Genomic DNA, 13,016 nt, shown 5'->3' on the forward strand with positions numbered 1-13,016 from the left:
ATAGAGGTATTTCATGGAAATAGAAATGACAAGGAAACAGGGGTAGCAATAGTCATATCAGATAAAATGAACTTTAAAACACATAACTATAAAGAAAGACCAAAAAGAGCATTATATAATGATAAAGCAATAAATATAAGAAGAGGATATTACACACATTAACATATATGCACTCCATATAGGAGTGCCTAAATATATAAAACAAATACTAACAGACATGAAATGAGAAATTGACAATACTACAATAATAGTAGGAGACCTTAACACCACAGTGACATCAATGGACAGATCATCCAGACAGAAAATCAATAAGGCAACAGTGGTCTTAAATGACACAGTAGACCAGTTGGACTTAGTTGATATCTGCAGGACACCACATCCCCCTAAAATCAGAATGCACATACTTTCAAGCAAATATGGAATGTTCTCTAGGATAGACCACAAACTAGGTCAAAAAGCAAGCCTCACAAATTCAAGAGTACAGAAATTATTTCAAGGATATTTTCTGACCAGAATGGTATAAAGCTAGAAAACAGCCACGGAAAGAAAAATGGGGGGAAAAAATTACATGGAGACTAAACAAGATGCTACTAAAAAACCAATGGCTCAATGATGAAATCAAAGAAGAAATCAGAAAATACCATGAGACAAATGAAAATGAAAACACAACTTTACAAAGTCGATGGGATGCTGCAAAAGCAGTCCTAAGAGGGAAGTTCATAGTACTACAGACCTTACTCAAGAAACAAGAAAAATCTCAAATAAATAACCTAACCTACCATCTAAAAGAATTAGAAAAAGAAAAAACAAAAAACAAAATCAGCAGAAGAGAGGAAATAATAAAGATCTGAGAGGAAATAAATAATCAAGGTCAAAAGATGAATAAAACCAAGAGCTGATGTTTTGAAAAGATAAAGAAAATTAACAAACCTTTCACTAGACCACCAAGAAGAAAAGAGAGAGGACCTAAATAAACAAAATAAGAAATGAAAGAGGGGAAATAGCAACTGATACCACAGAAATACAAAGAATTATAATAGAATACTATGAACAGTTATATGCCAACAAATTGGACAACCTAGAAGAAATGGATGAGTTGCTAGAGGTTCCCTGCCAAAACGGAGTCAGAAAGAAACAGATAGTTTGAACAGTCTGTTCACTAGAAGTGAAATATTATCTGTAATAAAAATACTCCCTGCAAACAAAATTCCAGGACAGAATGTCTACTGGGTAATTCTATCAAGTATACAAAGAACAACATATCTATCCTTCCCAAACTATTCCAAAAAATTGAAGGGGAGGGAACATGCCCAAATTCATTTTAATCACCCTAATACCAAAATCAGTCAGATACTACAAAAAAAAAATTACAAGACATATTTTTGTTGAATATAGATGCCAAAATCCCCAACAAAATTCTAGCAAACTGAATCCAACAATACATAAAATGTATCATACATAATTATCACTTTGGACTCATTCCTGTGTCATTAGAATGGTTCAGTGTATGCAAAGCAATCAATGTGATACACCACATTAACAAAAGGAGAGACGATAACCAAATGATTATCTCAACAGGTGCAGAAAAAACATTTGACAAAATTTAAAATCCATTTATGATAAAAAACTTTCACCAAAGTGAGTATAGAGGGAACGTATCTCAACATAATGAAGACCATTTATGACAAACCCATACCTAACATCATACTCATTGGTGAAAAGCTGAAAGCCTTCCTGCTAAATTCAGCAACAGGACAAGGATGCCCACTCTCAGTGGTTTTATTCAATACCGTATTGGAAATCCTAGCCACAGCAGTCAGAAAAGAAAAAGAAATAAAAGGTATACAAATTGGAAGGAAGAGGTAAAACTGTCACTATTTGAAGATGACATGATACTCTAAATAAGACCCTAAAGGCTCCACACAAAAGTATTAGGACTAATAAATCAATTCAGCAAGGTAACAGGATACAAGATTAGTATACAAACATCTGTTGCATTTCTTTACACTTATAATGAAATACCCAGAAAGAGAAAGTTAAAAAAAAATTTTAAATTGTGTCAAAAAATGAAATATCTAGGAATAAACTTAACCAAGGAGATGAAAGACAAACACTGCTAAAGGAAATTGAAGATGATTCCAAGAAATAGAAAGATATCCCAAGCTCTTGAACTGGGAGAGTTAATATTGCTAAAATGGCTGTACCGCCAAACAATCTACAGATTTAATGCAATTCCTATCAAAATACCAACGACAGTCTTCACAGTACTAGAAAAAAAAAATCCTAAAATTTATATGGAACAACAAAAGACCCAAAAATGCCAAAGCAATCCTGAGTCAAAAGAACAAAACTGGAATAATAATCCTTTTAGACTTCAGACTATACTACAAAACTACAGTAATCAAAACAGTGTGGAACTGGTGCAAAAACAGACATATAGATCAATGGAAGAGAATGGAGAGACAAGAAATAAACCATGCACCTATGGTCAAATAGTCTATGACAAAGGAGGCAAGGATATACAATGGAGAAAAGACAGTCTCTTCAATAAGTGGTATTGGAAAAGCTGGACAGTTACATGTAAATCAATGAAATTAGAACACTCCCTCATACAATATACACAAATAAAATCAAAATGGTTTAAAGACATTAGTGTAAAGAATAACATCATAAAACTCCTAGAAGAGAGCATAGGCAAAACATTCTCTGACACGAATCATAGCAATATTTTCCTAGGCCAGTCTCTCAAGGCAAAATAAATAAAAGCAAAAGTAAACAAATGGGACCTAAACCAACTTAAAATCTTTTGCACAGCAAAAGAAGCCATTAAAAAAATGAAAAGAAAACCTATGGAATGGAAGAAAATATTTGCAAATGATATGACCAACAAAGGGTTAATACCCAATATACAAACAGTTCATGCAACTCAGTACTGAAAAAATAAATAACCCAATCAAAAAAAATGGGCAGAAGACCTAAATAAACATTTTTCAAAGACACACAGATGGCCAACAGGCACATGAAAGATGTTTGACATCACTAATTATTAGAGAAATGCAAATCAAAACCACAATGAGGTATTACCTCACACTGGTGAAAATGGCTGTCATGAAAAAGTCTATAAATAATAAATGCTCGAGAGGCTGTGGATAAAAGGGCATCCTCCTATACTGTTGGTGGAAATGTAAATTTGTATAGCCACTATGGAAAACATTATGGAGAGTTCAAAAAAAAAAAACCTAAAAAACAGACTACCATATGATCCAGTAGTAACATATCTCAGTATATATCTGTAAAAAATATCTTAATTGGAAAAGATACATGCACACCAATGTTCATAGCAGCACTATTTAAAATAGTCAAGACATGGAAACAACACAAGTGTCCATCAGTTGATGACTGATGTAAGAAGATGTGGTATATATACACCATTGAATATTACTCAGCCATAAAACGAATGAAATTTTGACATTTGCAGCAACATGGATGGAGTTAGAGGATATACTTAGTGAAGTAAGTCTGCCAGAAAAAGAACAATAGTATATGATATCACTTAAATGTGGAATCTAAAAAATAATACAAATGAATTTATGTACAAAACAGAAACAGACTCACAGACATAGAAAAGAAAATTATGGTTACTAAAGGTGAGAGAGAGAGGGACAAATTGGGAGTATAGGATTAACAGATACAAACTATTACACATAAAATTATAAACAACAACTATTTACTGTACATCACTGGGAATTATGTTTATTATCTTGTAATAAACTATAATGGAATGCAATCAGAAGAAATTGTCTGAATCACTATGCTATATACCTGAAACTGACAAAATATCATAAATCAACTACATCAATTTAAAAAAAACCCACAATATAGGGAAAGAAAGAATAGGAGGAAAACTATAAAAATTACAAATACAAGGAAATTAGAAAACAGTCTCCTGAACACTAATGGATAAAGAAATAAATTAAGGGAGAAATCAAGTATCTTAAGCAAAAGGGAAACAGAAACACAACATACCAAAACTTATGGGATGCTACAAAAGGAGTTCTAAGAGAAGTTTATAGCTATAAGTATATATACAAGAAAATGGAAGGTTCTCAAATGAACAGCCTAAATGTATACCTCAAGTAAGTAGAAAATAAGAACAAATTATGCACAAAGTTAGCATAAGGAAAGAAATAATAAAGATTAGAGCAGAAATAAATAACCTTGAGAACAGAAAATGAAATAGAATTTACAAACTTAAGAGTTTGTTCTTTGAAAAGATAGATATAATTGACAAAACTTTAACTAGACTAAACAAACAAACAAAAAGACAAAGGATCCAAATAAACAAAATTATAAGATGGCAGAGTAGAAGGATGTGAGCTTACCCTTTCTTACAAAAACACCAAAATCACAACTAACTGCTGAACAACCATTGATAAAACAAAACAAAAACACTGGAAACTGCCAAAAAAGGGACCCTACACCCAAAGAAAAAGAAGAAGCCACAATGACAGTAGAAGGGGCCCAATCATGATAAAATCAAATCCCATACCCACCAGGTGGGCAACCCACAAACTGGAAAATAATTGTACCACAGAAGTACTCCCACAGGTGTGAAAGTCCTGAGTCCCATGTCAGGCTTCCTAGCCTTGGGGTCTGGCAATGGAAGGAGGTGCCCCCAGAGAATCTGGTTTTGAAGGCCAGTGGGGTTTGATTGCAGGAATTCCACAGGACTGAGGAAAACAGAAACTCCACTCTTGGAGAGCACAGTCATGGTCTAGTGCACACAAGGACCCAGGGAAAAAGCAGTGACTTCATAAGAGACTGGGCCAGACATACCTACTAGTACTGGAGAGTCTCCTGCAGAGGTGGGGGGTGGCTGTGGCTCACTGCAGGGAAAAAGACACATGCAGTAGGAGTGCTGGCAAGTACTCATTGGAGTGAACACCACAGAGGCCCACCGCCCCCCAAGAACTAGCCTCACAGAACAGCCTGTAGACTTCAGTGCTGGGATGCCTCAGGCCAAACAACCAAAAGGGCGGGAACACAGCCCCACCCCAAAGCAGACAAGCTGCTTAAAATCTTCCTGAGCCCACAGCTGCCCAATAAACACACCCCCTGACACAGCCCTGCCCACCAGAGTGACAAGACTCAGCTCCACCCACCAGTGGGCAAGACCTTCCCAACAGTAAGCCTGCACAAACCTCATAGACAGTTTTATCCACCAGAGGGCAGAAAGCAGAAGCAAGAACTATAACCCTGTAGGCTGTAGAATGGAAAACACAATCACAGAAAGATAGACAAAATGAGATGGCATAGGAATAGGTCCCAGATGAAGAAACAAGATAAAAGTCCAGAAGAACTAAGTGAAGTGGAGATAGGCAATCTACTGGAAAAATAATTCAGAGTAATGATGGTGAAGATGATCCAAGATCTCAGTAAAAGAATAGAGGCACAGATTGTGGAGATAAAAGAAATGTTTAAGACCTAGAAGAACTACAGAAAAAAAAAAAAACAGAAATGAAAAATACAATAATGGAAATAAAAAATACACTAGAAGGAATCAATAGCAGAGTAACTGAGGCAGAAGAATGGATAAGTGAGATGGAGGACAGAATAGTGGAAATCACTGCCACAGAACAGAATAAAGAAAACAGAATGAAAAGACATGAAGACAATTTAAGAGACCTCTGGGACAATATTAAATGCACCAAATTCACATTATAGGGGTCCCAGAGGAGAAGAGAGAGAGAAAGGACAAGAGAAAATATTTGAAGAGATAGTAGCTGAAAAATTCCCTAAGATGGAAAGGAAACTGTCACCCAAGTCCAGGAAGTGCAGAGAGTCCCAGGCAGGATAAACCCAAGGAGGAACATGCCAAGACAGATAGTAATCAAACTGATAAAAATGAAAAACAAAGAAAAAATATTAAAAACAACAAGGGAAAAGCAACAAGTAACATACAATGGAACTCCCATAAGGTTATCAGCTGATTTCTCAGCAGAAACTCTGCAGGCCAGAAGGCAAGATAAACTTACCTGCAGGCATGATAAATTTGATGTGATGAAAGAGAAGAACCTTCAACTAAGAATACTCTACCCAGCAAGGCTCTCATTCAGATTTGATGGAGAAATAAAAAGCTTTACAGTCAGGCAAAAACTAAGAGAATTCAGCACCACCAGACCAGATTTGCAACAAATGCTAAATGAACTTCTCTAAGCAGAAAAGAAAAGGCCATTACTAGAAACAAAATTATGAATGGAAAAGCTTACCAGAAAGGCAAATATAAAGTAAAGGTAGGAAAACATCTGAACACAAATATGATATCAAAACTAGCAACTGTGGGAAGAGGAGAGCACAAATGCAGGATATTGGGAATGCATTTGAAATTAAAAGACCAGCAACGTAAAATAATCTTGTTTATATATAGACTGCTATATCAAATCCTCATGTTAACAGACTGAAAATCTACAACAGGTATACACACAAAAAAGAAAATGGAATCCAAACACAACATAAAGTTAGTAATCAAATCACAAGAGAACAAAAGAGGAAAGGAAGAAAAAAGACCTACAAAAACAAATCTAAAACAATTAAGAAAATGGCAATAGGATCATACATATTGATAATTACCTTAAATGTAAATGGATTAAATGATCCAACCAAAAGAGCTAGATTGGCTGAATGGATACCAAAACAAGACCCATATATATGCTATCTACAAGAGACTCACTTCAGATCAAGGGACACATACAGAGGGAAAGTAAGAGGATGAAAAAAGGTAATCCATGCAAATGGAAATCAAACAAAAATTGCAGTAGCAATACCCATACCAGACAAAATAGATTTTAAAATAAAGACTGTTGGGGCTTCCCTGGTGGCACAGTGGTTGAGAGTCCGCCTGCCAATGCAGGGGACATGGGTTCATGCCCCGGTCCAGGAAGATCCCACATGCCATGGAGCAGCTGGGCCCGTGAGCCATGGCCGCTAAGCCTGCGCGTCTGGAGCCTGTGCTCCACAACGGGAGAGGCCACAGCAGTGAGAGGCCCACGTACCACACACACAAAAAATAAAATAAATAAATAAAGACTGTTATGAGACAAAGAAGGACACTACAGAATAATCAAGGGATCAATCCAAGGAGAAGATATAAAAATTGTAAATATATATGCACCCAACATAGGAGCACCTCAATAAATAAGGCAAATACTAACAGTCATAAAAGGTAAAATGGACAGTAACACAATAACAGTGGGAGACTTTAACAGCCCACTTCCACCAATGGACAGATCAGCCAGAGAGCAAATCAACAAGGAAACACAGGCTTTAAATGACACATTAGATCAGATAGACTTAATGGATATTTATAGAGCATTCCACCCAAAAGTAGCAAAATATACATTCTTCTCAAGTGCACATGCAGCATTCTCCAGGACTGATCACATGCTGGGCCACAAAGTGAGCCTCAGTAGATATAAGAAAACTGAAATCATATCAAGCATCTTTTCCAACCACAACACAGTGAGATTAGAAATCAACTACATGAAAATAACTATAAAAAACAGAAACACCTGGAGGCTAAATAATATGCTACTGAACAATCAATGGATCACTGAAGAAATTGAGTATAAACAAAATGCTACTAAAAAACCAATGAATCACCAAAGAAATCAAGGAGGAAATCAAAAAATACCTAGAGACAAATGAAAACGAAAGCACGAAGATCCAAAATCTATGGGACGTGGCAAATGCATTCTAAGAGGGAAGTTTATTGTAATACGATCTTACCTTAGAAACAAAACAAAACAAAAAATCTCAAATAAACATGCTAGCTTTCCACCTAAAGCAACTAGAGAAAGAAGAACAATTAAAAAAAAATAAGAAACCCCCCAAAGTTAGTAGAAGGAAAGAAATCATAAACATCAGAAATAAATGAAATAGAGACGAGGAAGACAATAGAAAAGATCAATGAAACTAAAAGTTGGTTCTTTGAAAAGATAACACAATTGATAAACCTTTGGTGAGACTCATCAATAAAAAAAGAGAGAGGGCTCAAATCAATAAAATTAGAAATGAAAAGAAGAAGTTACAACAGATACCACAGAAATACAGAGGATAATAAGAGACTACTACAAGTAACTGTATGCCAATAAAATGGATGACCTAGAAGTAATGACAAATTCTTAGAAAGGTACAATCTTCCCAGACTGGACCAGGAAGAGACAGAAAATATGAACAGATCAATCACAAGCACTGAAATTGAATATATGATTTTAAAACTCCCAACAAACAAAAGCCCAGGACCATATGGCTTCACAGGCAAATTCTATCAAACTTTTAGAGAAGAGCTAACACTTATCCATCTGAAACTCTTCCAAAAAATTGCCAAGGATGCAACACTCCCAAACTCATTCTATGAGGCCACAATCACCCTGATGCCAACACCTGACAAAGATACCACAAAAAAGAAAATTACAGGTCAATGTCACTGATGAATATATACACAAAAATACTCAACAAAAATCTAGCACACCACATCCAACAATACATTAAAAGGATCATACACCAGGATCAAGTGGGATCTATCCCAGGGATGCAAGGATTTTTCAATCCACAAATCAATCAGTGTGATATACCACATTAACAAATTTAAGAATAAAAACTATATGATCATCTCAATAGATGCAGAAAAATCTTTTGACAAAATTTAACACCCATTTATGATAAAAATTCTCCAGAAAGTGAGTATAGGGGAAACTTACCTTAACATATTAAAGGCTGTATATGACAAACCCTCAGCTAACAACATAATAAACGGTGAAAAACTGAAAGCATTTCCTCTAAGATCAGGAACAAGACAAAGATGGCCAGTCTTGCCACTTCTATTCAACATAGTTTTGAAAGTCCTAGCCATGGAAATCAGAGATGAAAAAGAAATAAAAGAATCCAAATTGGAAAAGAAGAAGTAAAACTGTCACTGTTTTCAGATGACATGATACTATACATAGAAAATCCTAAAGATGCTACCAGAAAACTACTAGAGCTCATCAATGAATTTGGTAAAGTTGCAGGACACAAAATTAATACACAGAAATCTCTTGCATTCTATACACTAACAGTGAAAGATCAGAAAGAGAAATTCAAGAAACAACCCCATTTACCATTGCATCCAAAAGAATAAATTACCTAGGAATAAACCTACCTAAGGATACTCCTAAAACTATAAGATGCTGATGAATGAAATCAAAGATGACACAAACAGGGCTTCCCTGGTGGCACAGTGGATGAGAGTCTGCCTGCCGATGCAGGGGACACGGGTTTGTGCCCCAGTCTGAGAAGATCCCACATGCTGCAGAGTGGCTAGGCTCATGAGCCATGGCCGCTGAGCCTGCACGTCCGGAGCCTGTGCTCCGCAACGGGAGAGGCCACAACAGTGAGAGGCCCATGTACCGCAAAAAAAAGATGACACAAACAGATGGAAATATATACCTTGTTCTTGGATTGGAAGAATCAATATTTTCAAAATAACTATAGTACCTAAGGAAATCTACAGATTCAGTGCAATCCCTATCAAATTACCAATGACATTTTTCACAGAAATAGAGCAAAAAATCTTAAAATTTGTACGAAAAAAATATAAATGAAAGAGGAGACATTACAAGTGATACCACAGAAATACAAAGAATTGTAAGAGGTGACTGTGAATATGCCAACAAACTTGACAACCTAGAAAACATGAATAAATTCTTAGAAACATAAAACCTACCAAGATTGAAACATGAAGAAATAAATAAATTTGAACAGGCCAATTTCAAGTAAGGATATTGAATCAGGGATCAAAAATCCCCCAACAAATTTAAGCACAGGACCAAATGGTCTCACTGGTGAATTCTACCAAACATTAAAGGAAATTAATACCAATTATTTTTAAACACTTCCAAAAAAATAGATGGGGAAGGAACACTTTCAAACTCATTTTATGAGGTTGGAATTACCCTGATGCCAACACCAGACAAGGACACTACAAGAAAAGAAAATTACAGACCAATCTCCATCATATGTACAGATGTAAAAATCCTCAACAAAATATTAGCAAATCCAACTTAGCATCACACTAAATGGATTTTACACTATGATAAAGTAGAATTTATTCCAGGTATTCAAGTTTAAGTTTAGTTGAACCTCTACAAATCAATTTGATACAACACATTAACAAAATCAAGAATGAAAACAATATGATTATCTCAAAAGGTGCAGAAATAAGGATTTCACAAAATTCAACATCCATTTATGATAAAATATCTCAACAAAGTGAGTAGAAAGGGAACAAACCTCCATGTAATAAAGGCCATATGTGACAAGTCCACAGCTAACATCAACTTCAATAGTGAAAAGCTGAAAGTTTTTCATTTAAGATCAGAAACAAGACAAGGTTGACCACTCTTACCACTTTTATTCAACATAGAATTGGAATTCCTGGCCAGAACAATCAGGCAAAAAAGAAAAGGTAACCAAGTTGGAAAGGAAGAAGTAAAATTGTCTCTGTTAATAACATGATTTTATATATAGAAAATGCTAAAGACTCCACTAAAAACCTGTTAGGTCTAATGAATAAATTTAGTATAGTTGCAGGGTACAAAATTAACATACAAATTATCAGTAGTTTTTCTATATACCAATGAGGGATTTTCTGAAAAAAATAAATGATCCCATTTACAATAGAATCAAAAACAATAAAAATATTTAGAAATAAATTTAACCATGGAGGTGAAAGATCCTTACACTAAAAACTACAGGAATTTGATGAAAGAAATTGAAGACTCAAATAAATGGAAAGATATCTTATGTTCATGAATTGAAATAATTAGCATTGTTAAAATTTCCATACTACCCAAACCATCTATAGATTTAATGCAATCTCTATTAAGACTCCAACACCATTTTTTTTTAACAGAAGTAGAACAATTCTAAAGTTTGTATGCAACAACAAAAGACTCTGAATAGCCAAAAGCCATCCTGAGAAAGAAAAAAGCTGGAGGCATGCATTTCCTGAATTCGAAGTATATTATAAAGCTAATCAAAACTGTATTGTACTGGTATAAAAATGGGCACATAGACAAATGGAACAGAATTGTGAGCTGAGAAACAAACCTAAGCAAACACAGTCAACTAATATTTGACAAGGAAGCCAAGAATACACAGTGGAGAAAAGACAGTCTCTTCCATAAATGGTGCTGGGAAAATGAAATATTCCATGTAAATGAATGAAACTAGACCCCTATCTCACACCACTAACAAAAAATAATTCAGAATAAATACTTAAATATTAGAGTGGAAACCATAAATCTCCTAGAAGAAAACAGAGAAAAAGCCCCTTGACATGGGTATTGACAATGATGTTTTTGCATATGACACCTAAAGCATAAGCAACAAAAGGACTATAGCAAACTATAAAGCTTCTATACAGCAAAAGAAAAAAAATCCAGAAAATGAAAAGACAACCTAAAAAATGGGAGAGAATACTGGAAAATCATATATGTGATAAGTGGTTAATATCCAAAATATATAAGAAACTAGGACAACTCAATAGCAGAAAAACAACTAATCCAATTTAAAAACAGTCAAAGGATTTGAATAGACATTTTCCAAAGAAGGTTTTCAAATGGTCAACAGTTACATGAAAAGGTGCTTAACATTAGTAATCATCAGGGGAATACAAATTAAAACCACAATAGATATCACTTTACACTTGTTATAATGGCCATCATCAAAAAGACAAGAGATAACTAATGTAGCAAGGATGTAGAGAAAAGGGAACCCTTGTGCACTGCTGGTGGGAATGTAAACTGATGCAACCATTATGGAAAACAATATGGAGGTCTCTCAAGAAATTAAGACTAGAAATACCATATGACCCAGCAATTCAACCTCTGGTATATATCTAAAGAAAATCACTATGTTGAAGAAATATCTATACCCCAATGTTTATTGCAGCATTATTCACAATAGCCAAGACATGAAAACAACCTAAATTGTCCATGGACAAGTGAATGGATAAAAATGTGGTTTGTGTATATATACACAATTGAATAGTATTCAGCCCTAAAAAAGAAGGAAATCCTCCTGTTTGGGACAATGTGGGTGGACTGTGAGGGCATTATTCTAAGTGAAATAAGTCAGACAAAGACAAATACTAAATGATCTCATTTATGTGTGAAATTTAAAAGAAAAAAACCGAACAAACTAACTAAAAAATAAGTAAAAATTTGTGGTTACCAGAGGTGTGGGTAAGGGGTTGGGGAATTTGATTCAGGTAATCAAAAGTTACAAACTTTTAATTAAAAGATAAATAGCTACTAGGGATGTAATGTACAACATGATAACTATAGTTAATACTGCTGCATCGTATATATGAAAATTGCTAAGAAAATATCCTAAAAATTCTCATCACAAGAGAAACTTTTTTCTTTTTTTGTATCTATATTAGACGATGGGTATTAACTAAACATACAGTGGCAATCTTTTTGCAATATATGTAAGTCAAACCATTATGCTGGGGCTTCCCTGGTGGCGCAGTAGTTAAGAATCTGCCTGCCAATGCAGAAGACATGGGTTCGAGCCCTGGTCTGGGAAGATCCTACATGCCATGAAGCAACTAAGCCCATGTGTCATAACTGATGACCCTGTGCTCTAGAGCTCACGTGCCACAACTAGTGAGTCTGCATGCCACAACTACTGAAACCCATGCACCTAGAGCTCGTGCTCCACAGCAAGAGGAGCCACCACAATGAGAAGCCCATGCACTGAAATGAAAAGTAGCCCCTGCTCACCGCAACTAAAGAAAGCCCACACAGCAATGAGAACCCAATGCAGCCAAAAATAAATAAATTTATTTTAAAAAAATACCATTACGCTGTACACCTTAAACTTATACAGTGCTGTATATCAATTATATCCCAATAAAATTAGAATTAAAAATAAATAAATATACAGAAGTGAGGAACTATGAACAAGGTAGA

General features: G+C 35.1%; 1 long non-coding RNA gene across 4 annotated transcripts in view; it reads right to left on the reverse strand.

The window, feature by feature from the left end:
• LOC141278748 (uncharacterized) overlaps nt 1–13,016 on the reverse strand; it is a 171,185-nt gene that overhangs the window by 133,534 nt on the left and 24,635 nt on the right. The gene's annotated exons all lie outside the window — the stretch shown is intronic.

This window comes from Tursiops truncatus, chromosome 5 (genome assembly GCF_011762595.2).
Source record: "Tursiops truncatus isolate mTurTru1 chromosome 5, mTurTru1.mat.Y, whole genome shotgun sequence".
Classification (NCBI taxonomy): Eukaryota; Metazoa; Chordata; class Mammalia; order Artiodactyla; family Delphinidae; genus Tursiops; species Tursiops truncatus.